The sequence below is a fragment of the Acinonyx jubatus genome, chromosome C1, assembly GCF_027475565.1.
Source record: "Acinonyx jubatus isolate Ajub_Pintada_27869175 chromosome C1, VMU_Ajub_asm_v1.0, whole genome shotgun sequence".
NCBI classification, from domain to species: domain Eukaryota; kingdom Metazoa; phylum Chordata; class Mammalia; order Carnivora; family Felidae; genus Acinonyx; species Acinonyx jubatus.
The window spans coordinates 74,866,000-74,882,084 of NC_069381.1; the positions used below are offsets into that span (position 1 = coordinate 74,866,000).

At 46.8% G+C, this 16,085-nt stretch overlaps 1 protein-coding gene across 1 annotated transcript in view; it reads left to right on the forward strand.

The window, feature by feature from the left end:
• The first annotated feature begins 970 nt into the window (after nt 1-970).
• The window catches only part of LRRC8D (leucine rich repeat containing 8 VRAC subunit D), a 121,212-nt gene continuing 106,097 nt past the window's right edge, over nt 971-16,085 (forward strand). The window contains exon 1 of the mRNA XM_053214394.1: nt 971-1,272. The gene's annotated coding sequence lies outside the window, so the exon portion shown is untranslated. The remainder of the gene's footprint in view (nt 1,273-16,085) is intronic.

Below are 16,085 nucleotides of genomic sequence, written 5' to 3' on the forward strand. Positions count from 1 at the left end.
GGGACGCGGAGTTAATGGTGACTGAACATTCACTGACATGGAGAGACCTTAAAAGAGATGAGACTTTCCGTTGTTCACAGAAATGGGTGGATTCAGATAAAAGGAGATACTGAAGTATTGGGCTGAAGCCACTTGACTTGTTATAAAGCACCAATTCCAAACATCCCTCCTGGCTTTACTTGTTTATCCCTGCTTCTCCCCACGAGAAACAGGGGAAACACATTTCAATCTTACAACAAAAACAAGAGGGAAAACTATCAGGCTGGGGAACAGAGGACAGCCTTAGCAGGACAGTCCTTAGCAGAGGGCAGCCGTTCACCTGCCTGCTTCAGGCACAAGATAAGTTTGGTAAAAAGGAATGGGGAAAAGAGAGTAGACTCGGATTAAAACAAGAACCGACTCTCCAATATATCTTTAGTAGCAGAGACGGAACAAATGAAGTCGAGAAGCTATTCGTGCCAAGATAAAGTTGTGAGTGCCCCGAATCCGAGGCAAGTACTTAGCTCCTTAGACTAGAGCCTGCTTGAACTTTTACGCCAGTTCCCCCCCACCATGTCACTGCATTTCTCCCCATGTCTTAATATCAGAGTTTTAGTCAAAAGGACAGACCCAGGAAGGGCGAAGGTTGCTGACCTTGCCCCGCTCCCTCCAGGCGACAGCGTCTGCCTGGCTCCGCGCCCTGCTCAGGTAGGCGTTTGACAGGTAAGTCTTCAGGCGACAACGATCCTCCCCGCCCCATGCACCTGTTCGGCGGCCAGCAGCCTCCCGCCACCAATCCCCGACCCTGGGCCACCTAACTGGCCGCTAGCCCCCTCCGGTGAGCTCGGCCCGCTGCGGAAGCGCCCCGACCCTCCGCGGGCGCGGCAGGGCGGCCAGGGGAAAGTGCTCGCCGTCACATGGAGGCCCCGGCCCGCCCCATTGGCTGTGGCCGAGCCAGTCGCGGCGCTCGCTGGCTGCGGTTGGTCCCGGAGCTGCAGCGCCTGCACGGGCCCGGAGTCCATGTTACGCTTTGTCTAATTCCCCCCGTTACAGAGTCATGTGCTGCTGCTCCCGTCGTCGCCGCTGCCGCCGCCCGTGGTGCCCCGGCTCCTCCGCCGCGCTTCGAGGTGGCAGCCGCGGGCGGGGCCTCGGGAGCAGGGTCCAGGGCGCCGCGCGCCTTCGCCGCCCCGGCGCGTCCCGGTGCAGCCGCCGCCCGCCGCAGGTGATGCCGCCACCTCCCGCCTCAGCATAAGCCGTGGCTCGGCGGCCAAGCTGCCCCGACTGCCCCCCAAGGTTAGTGCTAGCCTCGCCGGGGCCGGGGCCGCGCAGGTGGGAGCCGCCCCGGAGCCGAAGCGCGCGCCCTCGGCGCAGGCGTCCTGCCCCGCGGCCGGGAACTGGCAGCGAGGGGCAGGGGCGGTGCGGGGGGGGGGGGGGGGGGAACGGGGCGCGGGCGGCGCGCGGGGCCGCGCCGGGTTCCCGTCTGCGACCTCCCGGGCCCGGAAGATTGCGCCGCTCTGGGCAACTGGAGCGGCGGGCGCCGCCGAAGCCTCGGCCGCCGGCGGTGGGCCCTGAGAGAGGAGAGTGTGGACTGCCTCCCTCCAGCTCCCCCTCGCGCGCGCTCCCTCCCCTCGCCCCCGTCCGCGCAGTCGGGAGGGCGGGGAGTCCCGGTTTCGGCTCCGCTGATTCCTCCCGGAGGTGGGTGTTTGGTGTCTGGCCTTGCTGGCCGGGAGCCCAGAAGGTGAGCCCTTTAACTTCTCGTGAAACGCCTCCCCCTCGCCTGCTTCCCGCGCCGGGTGGGCTGGGCGGGGAATGAGGGCCGCGCCCCGCCCCCCGCGCCGGAGGGAGGGAGCCGGGGGCCCGCAGGTGCACCCTGCCCGCCGCGGGCCATCTCCGGGTTGGGTACCGGTATAATCCGCTTCTAGCTTGTTTGAAGGCGTGGGCACTTGGGAACTGGACTTCTGCTCGAATCCTGGCCAGGGGCTTGGGAAGGAGGATTGGGGGAAGTTGCTTACTGGAGGGTTGATAGAGGCCTTCCTCCTAATGTCCCCCCTCATTTGGGGTCTCCCGTGGGGATAAACAAATTAGGCTTTTGGTTTTTTTGGAGGGCTGGTTTTTTTTGTTTGTTTGTTTTGTTTTGTTTTCTGTGTTGTGTTTCTTAAAAAGTCAGCCGCAGTGAAGGAGAGCTGCCGCAGGTCGAGGGAGGAGAGGTAGGTCCCTGCTGGAGAGGAAGAGGTGGGATTTGCGGTCCCAGTGGGTACGCAGCTGGGGGTTGTGTGGCAGAAGGTGGGGAGGTGAGGCTTCAGGACCGAAACAACGCAAAGGTGTGAGGGAGCGAGCGCTCAAGAGGTAGGCCGAGAGATGGGGAATAGTACTGGGGAGTCCTAGCCAATTGTGGGGCCCAACTTGAGCTACTTGGGCTCATACATGGCTCCTTCTGCTTTGCAAATTTCCTCCTTTTTCTTCCTTGAATTTCAAAAATACTTCTTGTTGGGCAAATCTGTGAGGATATATTTTGAAAGATAACTGAGTAAAAAGAGAGCAGGCTTCTGGAAACTTTCCTGAGCTTTGAAAATAAAATTCCATTCAGGCCACTCTTATTGAGCACCTATTTTGTGTTCTGTGCTGGACTTTGGAAGAGTCTGGACAGGCGAGGAGTTACTGTCTGCAGTAATGGTGACGGCTGTTTGCCTCATAAACAACCAAAGGGCACTTCCAAGTGCCAAGAATGACAGTGATTCAGACCTTCCCCACCAAAGCTTCTGGGACCCTCCCCCCCCCCCCCCCCCCCCGCCGCTCTTTACAGACCTGTGGGAAGAATCCATGGCTAGTAAAGGAGGTCCGTAGACAGCATTTCATTTTACTGTCCATAAATACTGGCCAAACCCCTGCCATCAGCTAGGAAAGGGTTAGAGTTGTCACTTCTCCTGTATTCCACATCAGTTGATTAAAATCCTGTTAAAGTGCAAAAGCAAGAGAGGAAAGATCCTGAGATGAGTTAAAATAAGGATCCAGCACAGTTGATTTGGAGTGTTTGGTCTCCGTAGGTTATTTAGGGAGTCTCCTGTAAAATGATTAGGTAATCCACGGAGCTGAAAGAAAATGCAAATCTTGAATTGGCATGGTTTACTTACATATTTGAACATTTTATCTTAGGTTTGTCTCGTTTTTATTGACGGTGTGTGAGTGTGTACTTTGTTGATTAAAACTCAACACGTTAGAAGTTTGCAGAGGAAAGTGTCCTTAGGTGACCCAGTCCCCCAGTCTCTTCTGTTACCACGTTGAGTAGTGTATGATGCAACAGTTAAAGTATTGAGCCATATTCATATCTTTTTCTCCTTGCCAAGGTTTACAGAATTCAAAAACTTGATCAACACTTTGCCGTTTTCCCTTCGCTTTTATACTGTGATGAGCTTTTTAAAATTAATTTCACAAAATGTTGATGTGTTTGTCATGTCCTGGTAGCTAAACTGTTTTGGTAGCTGTATGATGGAAGTTAGACTTGGTTCAATCTCAGTAACACAGGTAAATTGGCACTATCTGTGAAGAAGTCAAAAGTTTTGTTCAAACTGTGTACTCATGATCACACATGCTCTTGAAATGGTAGTTGGTAAGGGATTTCACGTACTTTTCATACATAATTGGAGCTGATACTTGACATTCTAAGAAACACCAGTCACTTTATTGAGTGCCAGCAGCAAGCGGAAAACCAGAGTGGGTGTTGTGGTTCCCTAACAAGGAAGGAGAAGATTCTTGCACAAATAGAGGGCAGGTAAGACAGATACAAGTGAGGACACCACCAGAAGCAAAGGATTGCATTTTTTAGGAGGTCAAGGAATACTGAAATGGAAAGGGTGTTTGGAGCCAGATAAAAGTATTGTGTGCTTTGGGGAAGGGGGAAGGAACATGTTTTAGGGGAAGCAGTGAGCTTTGTCCCAAGTCAAATATAGTAAATAGGTTTGCCTGGCTGGAGCAGAGAACAAGACTGATGGAGTTAGGGGAGATCTAGTTAGTGGAAAACGTGAAACACAGGTCAGTGATGCTAATCATTTGCCTCAAGAAGAGTGGTTCTCAACAAGGGGTGACTTTGCCTCCCAGCAAACATTTGGCAATGTCTGGAAACTTTTTTTTTTTTTTTTTGTCATAGCCAGGAGGCAGGTGCTACTGACATCTAGTGGAAAGAGGCCAGGGATCCTGCTGCACATCCATCCTGCAATGCTCAGGACAGCCCCCACAACAAAGAACTATCCCAGCTGAAATGTCAGTAGTGCCAGGGTTGAGAAACCCTGCTCGAGACAGCAAACGTTAAGGTCACTGTGAAGGAAAGTTACATCTCAGAATGGGCCTTGAAGGAGGTGGTTCTTGACCGGTGAGCAAGGACGTCAAGTTTGGGAAGCCAATCTAGGAGACCTGTGCTCTGCTCGGTCTGAAGTGAGTAGGATCTGGGCAAAGCCTAATCAGAAGAAAAGGGCATTTTTGAGAAATCATGGCAGATCAGTTAGCAGGGCAGTATAATACTGGGTAGGTGGGGAATCTTGGAGTCAGAACTGGAATTTTAGAGAGGTCCTGGTCTAACTTCTTTAGTAAATTCTTACACTTGCTAGACAGCCTCTGTTTAAACACCCCTAGAGGAAAGCCAGTCGGTTAAGCAACCGACTTCCGCTCAGGTCATGATCTCATGGTTTGTGAGTTGGAGCCCCTTGTCAGGCTCTGTGTTGATAGCTCAGAGCCTGGAGCCTGCTTCAGCTTCTGTGTCTCCCTCCCTCTCCCTCCCTCCCTCCCTCCCTCTCTCTCTCTCTCTCTCTCTCTCTCTCTCTCTGCCCCTCCCCTGCTCACACTAGCTCTCTCTCTCAAAAATAAATAAACATTAAAAAAATTTTTTTAAATAACCCCTAGAAAGTACAGGGAACCCTGTAGTTAGGAAGACATGTCATTATATCTTTGGATTCCATGTGTGATTTTTATTTGAGCTGAAGGCTGCCTCCTCGAAACTGTTCCGTTGATTCTGTGCCTCTGGAACTTCCCATATCCAGAGGACAGCCCCTTGAATTCACAAAGACGGTATGATGTCTCTCTCCCCATTTCTCAATGCAAAATAGTCAACGTCTTCTCACAATCCTGTGTGGGACATGGTTTCTAGATGTCTTTTTAGTTTGTCAGCGTCTCTCATGGAGAGTAATGGTATCTGGAATTAAATACGGTAATTGAGGTGTGCCTGGTCAACAGAGAGTATAGTAGGACAGCTTTTTCCTAAGACCAAGGCATAAACATCTACTTACTGCAATTTAAACAACTGTCTTTTTTTTTAAGTTTTTATTTTATTTTGAGAGAGACAGAGAGTGCACACACAGAGGAGGAGCAGAGAGAGAGTAAGGAAGAGAATCCCAAGCAGTCTCTGTGCTGTCAGCCCAGAGCCCAACGCGGGGCTCGATCTTGATCTCATGAGCCGTGAGATTATGACCTGAGCCAAAATCAAGAGTGGAATGCTTAACTGACTGAGCTACCCACGTGCCCCACAAAACTGCCTTTTTTTTTTTTAACGTTTATTTATTTTTGAGAGACAGAGTGTGAGCGGGGGAGGGGGAGAGAGAGAGGGAGACACAGAATCTGAAGCAGGCTCCAGACTCTGAGCTGTCAGCATAGAGCCTGATGTGGGGCTTGAACTCACGAACCGTGGGATCATGACATGAGCCGTAGTTGGACGCTCAACCGACTCAGCCACCCAGGCATCCCTAAAACTGCCTTTTTTAAAAAAACAGCACCTAGCACAGATTCGCCTGTAGGTTCTGTCCAGTCAAACTGTCAAAACATCCAGATATGGTGTTGAGCTGCTGCGACCCTATTCATTGGGCAGATTTTTGTATGTGTAGGTGAGATTGAGTGGACAGTTTTTAGTTTTTGTCCCTGTTCAGTGGTATCCTATTTATTTTGGTCCAATCTCAGGCCTTTTGAGATTTTAAAGTCTTGATTCTGCCTTCTAATCCTATGAGAGAGGAGTAGAGGATGACTTTGCCAAAAGCTTTATAGTCACTTGTATTAATACTGCACGAAACCCAGTAGTTTGGCACTGCTGGTCCTATTTGAGAGCTGAGGTGTTTAGTGATGGAGGTAAATTCTAGGGGTTGAATTGCCCTTAGGTCAGGGGCTTCTAAGAAATCTATGTTTGTGGTCAGACTACATTGCATTTAGCTTTTGCAGATGTTTGCACCTGAGGTGCCCTTTTGAAATTATTTGAGTTAGTTGCAAGCTTCTGAAATCTGTACTCCATCCTCTAGGGTCTTTGTAATTCTGTTTAGACATCTGGAAGAGAATTTCTAATGTTCTGTGCAAATCTGAAGCTTACCAGATCAGAGTTGCTTTTGAAATTTGTGCGGACATAAATAGGATAACTGGTATTGAAAAAACCATGTATGAACGTGGTTCCCACTCGGGCTAAGATTTTTTTCCTTTTCTTTTTGCTAGTATGCTCAAAATACTTAATTAGTGACAGGTTTACATTTGGGGCAGGAGAGAGGATTAGGGCTTAGAAACAAGCCCTTTTCCCAGAATTAGGGTTTAGCTTGTCATTGGTGTAATTTCATACTTACCAGATTTCACGTGTCTTCACTGAAATGACATTAGGAAATTACCACGCTCAGATGTCTTCTGAAGCAGGCAGTTCAGAAAGCATAAGTAACTTAGTGCCAAGTTCTTCAAATGTTCTAGATCTATCCAATAAACTAGATTTAAACAAATGATTTGGTTGGGATGGTAGCCATCCAACAGTTTTGAGAGTGTTAGAACAAAATTCCAGATCTTGTAGCTAACAAGTACAGCCTCTTTGTTATGAATATCCATCATGCCCTGATCCCCTGCTGGTGTGTTGTCTGTCCAGATGGTCTGTTCACTCTCACTTCTGTTCTGGTCCACATGGGAAACCTCTCCATGTCCTCTGGAGGTGAGAGATATTCCTGAGAGCAGAAGGGATGTTTTATGAAGGTATGAGATTTCTTGAGAGGGAAAATATTTGAAAGCCCTTAGGTATTGTCCTTGTAGACTTTCAAAGGCTATACCGAACTTGAAGCCACCTTGGAATTAAAGATGTGAAGTATCATTTTGAGTAGAAAGGTAGAATTTTGTAGATGGAAGGTATCAACACTTGAATTTTGTATCCATAAAATCGAGGAAATCCAGGCCCAGGGTGGTGATGTGATTAGCTGTAGCTTACCCAGGAGGTGACAGAGCAGGCATTAGAATTCATCTGCCTTAAAGACCACAAATAAAGGCTAAGGATAAAGATTTCTCCTCTGCTTGAAGGTGTGTAAACAGTGGGTCCCTCAGGCCTTATTTACCATAATTGATCCAGAAGAAGGAGCACACAGTGGAATTTCTAAGTTTACAGATGACAGCAAGCTCTTCTGAATTATGAAATAAGTAACCAATGGGGATTTACTCCAGGGAAACCGTATTAGGATATATGAGTCATCAGCAGATTTGCAGGTGAGTTTCTCTGTGGGCAGTATGAGGTCAGGTACTTAGAAATTATGGAACTGTCATAGGGTGGGTGTTTTGCTGGCAAAACCCAGGAAAGGACTTCAAAAACACTTTCACAGTGTTGTCCCAACTTGCTCTTGCAGGTTAAAAAAGGCAGGAAATGCTAAGCTTCATACAAAAGATTTTGGAAACGAAACAGAAAATCTTATTTGATTTTCCACTGTGCTTTGTTCAAAGCATGGGGCACCGGTCTTTAGGAAAGACCCTGGAGCTGGAACGACCAATGTAATGGTACCTAAAAAATATAGACATTCCTGCTAGAATGGAAGCTCCAGGAGGACAGGGCCTTCCCCGTCTGTTTTTTGATAAAAATATTGGGATTTAATAAAATAAAATAAAAAATAATGGGATTTTTAGTATCTGGAAAGAAGACTGCAAGGAGATATTATTGAAACCCATGAAACTGTTAGGATAAGGATAGAAGAACCTGATTGTTCCCCTAATCCCAGCAAACCTGAATGTGGTGTTTCAGTTGCCTGCTTCCTTGTCTCCATGGTCCAGTACTTGTCAGTGTGGCAAGGGCGGGGAGATATCTGTATTGTTCTGCACTGATTTCCTAGTGCCTCATGCATGGCAGGTCCTCTGTTCATATCTGTTGCCAGAAGGAATGCATGAAGAGGTATACGTTAAAGCTTTATAATACGCAAGTTCAGGATGAAGGCAAAAAAATATGGCACCAGTTTTTCTCAACCCTGGCTATCATCAGAGTCAGTCTGGGGAATATTTTTAAAGTTACTCAAGCCCCATCTATCGAATCCAAATCTCCGGGGAGTGGGGGCGGGGGAGTTTCGTGTTGAAACGAGCTCTCCTCCACCCCCCAAGTGATTCCATGTGTAGAGCCAAGACAGAACCACTCACTGTCTTTTGTACACAGAAGTCTGGGTCCCCACTGAAGACAAAAGGTTTTGAAACATTCGTGGCTGACAGGCTCACAGTTAGTTACTAAGACAAAGAACTTTAAGGATACATCTGTGTCCTTGGAAGGTGATGACCAAGGCAGTGGATCGTTCACAGGGTGGCCCGTGGTGTTTTCATGAGGTGCTGCATCCCCAGACTGGATGGCATAATGAACCAACTTGAAGTCTGTTCCTGAGCAGTTGTTTCCAGGTTCCATGGTGACAGTTGCACCAGCCTGTGGGGTAAAAGAGTAAAAGCAATGCGGCAAGCTTTTGAGTTTTGATTTTAATGCTAAGTTTATTCAATTTCAAAGGTCTTTTTAAAAAATCTTGGGTACTTCCTACTTTAAGGTGTTAATTTTGTTTGCTCTTGTGAAGGATGGCGATGATCGCTTTTTTGAGGTCATGTCTTGGTCACCCAAACCCTGGCAGTTTTATGACAGCCTTCCTGTAAGATTCTACTGGTCTATGAAATCAAGTGTGGAACTACTACTGCTGAGGTTTTCAAGATGTCCCTATCCTCCTGTTGACACCTGCTGTTGTGAAGGCTCACAGATATCCATGTTAGATGCCATTATGAACATTTCTTAAAACCCTTTTTTACTTTCCTCTTCTGCTTGCTGGTAATAGTTAGGAACACTGCCAAGGAAGGCTTCACTTTCCCAGCAACCCATAAATTCCATTGCTAAATCTTAGCGTCAACAGATCACCAACACTGCAATAAATTCTACAAAGGAGGGAGAAGAAAGGAAGCACAAGACCACCCTCCCCTCTGAAGGATGTTGATCACCCGAAAGCACCAGATCTCCAGATCTCATGCAGTGGAGACAGGACACATTCATGCCATCCCACTGTGTATGAAATACCATCAGTCAAAATCCTCTTTACTGATTGTTCCAAGCTTAGTTCTAAGGGATATTTAAAAATTGAAATTGTTTGGAAAATGGTCTCCATGATGCACCCCACTAAATAAGCTTTTAAAATCAATTTATTATCAGATGTAACTAGTTTTGTTTTGTTTTTTTAACTTAACTGGTCAAGAAGTAATTGGACAATGTGTGGACTACCCCAAATTAATACTAACAACTGTTAATTAGGCATTTTGTGATTGTCCAAATGTATGCCCTGAAATTTACATGCATTCTCATGCCATCCTCGAAGCAATCCTGAGTGGAAGGTAGACTTACATCCTACCTTACAGATGAGGTAACTGGGGCTTCAGAGGTTATGTGATTTGTAAAAAAAATCACACAGAAATGGTGGAAGTGGAATTTGAAATTAGCCTTGTTATTTCAAAGCCCGTTCTCTTATCTACTGTTCTCATTACTCTTGTATTCTTTGTATTCATTTTATAATACCTATTCATATTCTTGCCAAAAACAAAAACCAAAAAACGCCAAGAAAGAGAATGGGATTTTGAGGTCTAGAGGGACCTCGCAGCTTGTCCAGGTCATGGACAGATCTGGGGTCAGATCTGAAACGTGGGGACAGAGGCCGTAGAGAGTTGAGCCCCAGTGACACCTGCATCTTCTGGTTTCTAGGACAGTGTTCTCACCAGCACACAGGGTTTTAGAAAATAGCAACCAAAATAATACCATTTGAGTGAAACTTTACCCTAGAATTGAGAGGGTAATTTAAAAGCACTTGTTTTGGTGACTTTTCTAGCCCTATTCTGTTTTGTCACCAGTGTTGGTGATGGAATGCCACTTGTAATAGTACATACACATGAAGCGCCCTTCTCCTAAAGAGATCAGCCTTACAGTAACAGCTGGACACAAATATGGCAAGATGTAGCTGATATTTATTAAGGTGTTATACCCAAGTGCTCGCTGAACAACTGCTATCACAAATATATGCAATTAAAAAAATAATCATATCTGTATTCCTCTAAATAGACCATGAATCAATATCCAAATATCTATATCCTGTATTTATATTGTCTTAATATAGATTTATTATGATCAAGTATAAGTATTTCAGCGGAATGAATTCATCCTGCTAGAATCTCTCCTTTCACGGTTTTTTCATACTAGCATTTGACCACTAATAAAGTACAAATTAGGAAATGGTCTGCAACGTTAACACAGATTTCACAGATGCACCCCTTCCTATACACACAGGTACAGAGAGGGAGGGAAAGGCAGAGGGAGGGACACTTTTCTCTCTAGCCTAGTTCTTTTCAAATATTTTTCTATTATGGGGCATTTCCCATTTCTCTTGGTTCTAAGTTCTTTTCCTTATAAGTTATTTGTACCTGGCAAAATCTGTATGGAGCCAAAACTGGGTAATTGCATCTGTAGTTTCTGCACTAACTAGAGGGAGCATTAGAGTGGATGGTGGCTCTGCCTCGGGTCTCAGGCAAATACTAAGCACTGCCTGCAGCAGGCCTCAGGGAAGATGATGTGCAGCAGCTGGTCATCAGCCTCAGGGTAGGGTGGTCAGGAGGGAGGGGGCTGGACCTGGGCTGAACTAGAAAATGCAGGTCTGCCTTAAGGGGCTCTGTTTAGCTGATCTGTTCAGCAGCCAATTGTTGGCCATATGGGAATGTGGGCAAGTCTTGCCAGATCTTCTGATTTTTCACCGTAAGCCAGAAAATCTGGATTATTGCTTTAAAATCTCCTGATTTTAAAAGATCAGCTAACTCAACATTTTAAATAAGAACTTCCTGCCGACCAAACAAAATGGCTTTGTGGGCTGAGATACAGCCTGCAACCTTAGGCCCTTAGAGATGGACAGCCCTGAGGGGCCAGGTAAACAGAAGCATAGGATGTGAATAAAACCACAGCACACTTGGCAAATCAGTTTAAGTGGAAACAAATCAAAACTTGATTTCATTGCTTTGTGCTTCGCGCCACCCCCCTCCCTGGCCATGTACACATAAAGCAGAAAAACTCAAAAGCCGCATACTTTCAATGATGGTAACAGTTTCTGCCCTTTAAATTTGGTATGTTTGAAGTGAATGCATTTGAAGGGTTGTCTTGCTTGAGGAGTAACATTCAGGGAGAATGGTATAGTTTGGGAGGGAAGGAGCTAGGCAAAAGTGATTCAGAGCTGGGGGCTGAGGGGGCAGGTGGGCCGAAGAGCAGAGAATGAGGGGTGAGTACCACTTGGGAAGTGAAGAAAGAGATCATCTACCCCCCAAAGATAAGGGAAGAGGAACATTTATTTATATCTCAAAATTGATTTGGGGGTGATAGGGAAGACAGGGTTAGGAGAGTCCTTACCCAAGAAAGGGAAAATCATGAACTGATACATACTGCGAAGTAGTGTGGGATCTCTGTGGGTGGGCAGAGTGCCATTCTTTCGCCATTGCTAGTGTGTGCGCATTAATTTGTGTTGTGGCTTCTGCAAAAGGAGAACCGGAGTGAGAGGGAAGGTGAAGGGTTCATGTGAGAAGGGAGAATGTAGAAGCAGAAGAGGACACTGCACAGCAGCCAGTACCAAAAAGGAAACCGGGAAAGCGTTTGCATTGCAGAAAGTTGGCTGTGTTGGGATCCAGAGCGAGGTGGCCCCCCAGCTCGCACACGGCTCCCCGGGGCTCCAGCTTGTTTTGCTTGTGGAGGGCTCGCGTGCTCACCGTGGCTTGCGGTAGCCCCCACGCCCCCGTGTGTGAAGTTAGCGACAGCACGACCGCATCTGCCCAGTCGGGGCTTGCTGCTGGGGAACAGTGGAGGCTGACTTGCCGCCCCTTCTCCCCGGCTGGGTGCCTCCATGCAGGACACGACCTCAGACCTGCACTGTGACCCCCACTAACGCTGCCGCCTGGTTTATCTGCTCTTCTGGGGAGAAGCCTTCAGTCGTTCGCCTAGAATAGGTCGAACAAATGCCCTCTCTGAAAGTGGAGAGGTTCAGAGAGGTGACACTTTAGCCGATCTCTGTTGGTAGCGGAGGCTAGACTCCTAGCCTGAGAGGGGGATTTTTAAAAGCATTGTTCTCTTAATCATCCCGAGCATAGCACATTGTTCCTGGAATTTCAGCATTTTCTGGGAAAGAACTCTTTTGATTCATCAGCAGGTTCTATTCCAGTCCTTAGGACTGTCATCCCTGGGTGAGCTGAACCATGTCCTTCTCAGCTGGTGAAACTTTAAATTTTTAACACTTTGGTTGCTTTCAGAATAGAAGACGCATTTTAAAAATGTGCCCTCGCATCAGGGTAATGCAGTGAAGGTCTTCGGGGTTTTTTCTCCTTATGGAAGCCAGTTTGTAGTATTGAGAGAATGGGTGCAGATTTCCTTCACTATTGCTGGGAAAAAGAACAGTTCTTCAAATTCCACCGTTTGTTCTTCCAGTGCCTCCAGTCCACAGATGGGAACCCAGAAAGATCCTATCAGGAAGTGAAACTCGTAAATAATCTTTGTGCTGGTGTGGGGCATCATGGATCAACAAATGGGACAAGAAGTCTTCTTGAAACTTCTTATGAAATACACTTTGAAAAGAACACAATCTTTGCGATTCTCTTCTGGAAATAATAATAGGAAACATCTATGAAGTACTCACACGCACCTGGCACTGTTTGGAGCACTTTGCATGTAGTAGCTCATTTGCCCCTCACGACAGGCAGAGTGCCCCAGTGTGGACGCACTTCCCCGTGACCGTGGGCAGCAGTCAAGGAGCTCGGGCGTGTATTGGCGGTAGTAGCAGGGCAGTGATGGGAACCGAAGCCCTTGCTGCTTCAGGATCCGTCCTTTCAAGGATTGCATTATTGCCTCTTGCCCTCTCTCCCGGCAAGGACCTCAGATTGGCGTTAGAAACTCTTTTGCTTTCCACATTACCTCAGCTTTAAACTCAGGATCAAGGTGGGATTTTAAAAAAGAATGAGTATTATACTCCTTCCCTAATTGCTCCTCCACAAACAGAATGAACAGAGTTGTCAGGAGCTGTTTCCATCCAGGAACAGAAAGCTGAAGATCTTCCTGGAACCATGTGCCAGCATCTTGGACCGCTCATCCTCGGGGCTGCCGTTGGGGCCTTGCTGCTGTTACAACCCTCACTCTTGGCACCAGAATCGTTTTTAAGAGCACGAAAGCTGTTTTACGTTTACCTTTACAACTAGTGGGTTTGGAATGCTTCTGAGAACCCTAAAAAAAAAATTGTTTTTCACACTTAATGTAAGGCAGTGGGAGGTCCATGAGTCTGGAGCTTAGGGACTTGAGTTCTGGTCCTCGCCCTTTCTTCTACTGACCATGTGACCTTGGATTTCACAGGACTTGGATTTCATCCCCTTGGGAGTGATGGGGTGAATAGTGGCAATATGACTGGTTTCGTGAGGGTAAGGTGCTATTATACAGGACGGTAGTTTATCAACAACAGTAGTTGTGTGTGTTAGGCAGTGACTGGACCAGTGTGTCCTTTGTGAGCCGTGGAAGTCATTTTCCATGGGTGAGCAGTGAGGTGGATGCTTGGAAGTACTTGGGAAGGTTTGTGTTGATCTGAACTTCTTCCCTTTCCTGTTCTTCCCTTACCTGTGTTCTAGTGTGGACGATAGTGTGGGTGTGGACTCAGTTTCTGGCCCAAACTCCATTTCCTTGGCTTTTCCCCCTCCTACTTTGGGCTCGCCTCCAGTTTGCCTACAAAGTACTGTTTGTTGTGAGGGTGAAGCGGGCGATTCTGGGCAGCGACACTGTGGCTGCAGGCAGTTACTGTAGTTCAAAGCAAAAAGCCAGGCTGGAGTAGGAGGGACACTGACGGGGCTTGTGTATTAGAATTTCGTACATTGGTTTTTGAAGGAAAGAAAGGGGGATAAGACATGACTTGTCACTAGGAACGTTATGAAATGCCCTTCCTAACGGAATGGAATTGGGTGAGGAAAAGAGGCCTTTAGGAAATCACTGCCTATTACTCTGAAAGCAAATGCTTTTTTTTTTTTTTCTTTTTGGTGAAAGCAAATGCTTTTTGAGCAGTGTGTCTTGTGGTACATTCTAGTAGGATACAAACAAAAATTAATAATAAAAAATAATAAAAACAGGTGTCATTTTGGTGAATTTTTAGGTGGTCCATATTCAGCCAAACATTTTTCATGTTTTATCCTCACTTCAGTCATGGAGATAGGTATCATTTGTTGTTGCTGTTCCATTTCAAAGATTACAAAATTGAGGCTCACTCTGTTTAAATAACCTAGCGAGGGTCTGGGCACCTGGGTGGCTCAGTCAGTTAAGCGTCCGATTTTGGCTCAGGTTATGATCTCACAGTCTGTGAGTTCAAGCCCCACTTTGGGCTCCATGCTGACAACTCAGAGCCTGGAGCCTGCTTCGGATTCTGTGTCTCCGTGTCTCTGCCCCTCCCTGCTCATGCTCTGTCTCTCTGTCTCTCTCTCAAAAATAAATAAAGATTAAATAACATACCAAGGGTTACAGTGCTAGTAAGTACCTGGAGGAACTAAACTTTGAACCTGGATCTGTCTCTCATCCACAGAATAAAACATGAGTTACATTTCCCTCCTGCTTTCAGGGAGGAGACTGGCATGTGAACAGTGTAGTATAATTGAGCACAGTGTGCATGCAGTATATGCCGTAACCCCTGCATGAGCTAAAGTTTTTGGACATTTGCTTAGAGGAAAGAGAGACTGATTTTTTTTTTAAGTTTATTTATTTACTTATTTTGAGAGAGAGAGAGAGAGAGAGAGAGAGAGAAAATCCCAAGCAGGCTCCGCCCTGTCAGCACAGAGCCTGATGTGGGGCTCGAACTCACTAACTGTGAGATCATGACTTGAGTCAAAACCAAGAGTCAGACGCTTAACTGAGTGAGCCACCCAGGTGCCCCAAGACTGTAAAGACCAGCGAAGATTTCATACACACAGAAAAATGGTTTCAGAAAGGACCTTGAAGGATGCAGTAGACTGGGACCGTCAGGGTGGGAGTGGTGAGGTATGGAAATGAAAAAGGAAGTATGCAGTGTGTTTGGGGGAATTGATGCTGTGACAGAGTGAGAGATGTGGGAGAAAAGGAGAGCAGAAAAGCAGTTTGGGACAGGTTACTGAGGGCCTGGAGTGTCCTGCTACAGAACTTGACTTCGTTCCATTGCCTTTGAAGGTTATTCCACTAAAGGTTCACGAGAAGGGACTTTATTTGCTCTAGTCTCTGACTTCATCGATGGTAGCGTGAAGAGAGGAGTAAACGTCTGCAGCAGGGATTCCCCAACTGGGCTGCACCTTAGGTTACTGGGAGTTCCTTAAATGAACAGAATGGCGCACTCACCCCCAGCAGTGATGCTGATGGTGTAAATCTGGGGTGGGGCCTGGCCTGGAGGATTATATTCAAAAGGTGCTTCTGAGAGCAGCCAGATCCAGGAATAGTTCCTGTGGGCATTAGAACATCGGGGACTGGGGCTGGACCGAGCCCAACAGTCATTGTGTGGATAATTTTGAAACGACGCGAGGGGGCCAGTAATCAAACCTTGGAGAAGATCTGTCTTATATGCTCTATAAATCTTAAATAATAATCTCAGAACAGGGTCATTTCCACATAAATTTTCCCATTCATGGCTAGAATGTAGTATGGCTCTAATCTTTATGCCTGTGTGTTCTATTTGCCCTTTTTCTTTTATTTAGAGGGAAATGGAGTATGTAGGATTTTCTCAGTGACTGTTCATCAGCGCAGTCTCTCAGGATGTGAGTTCTGGAGTCCACTGCCTCAGGCAGGGTGGCTCAGTGCTCACAGTTCACTTCAGTCTCTTAGGAGTTGG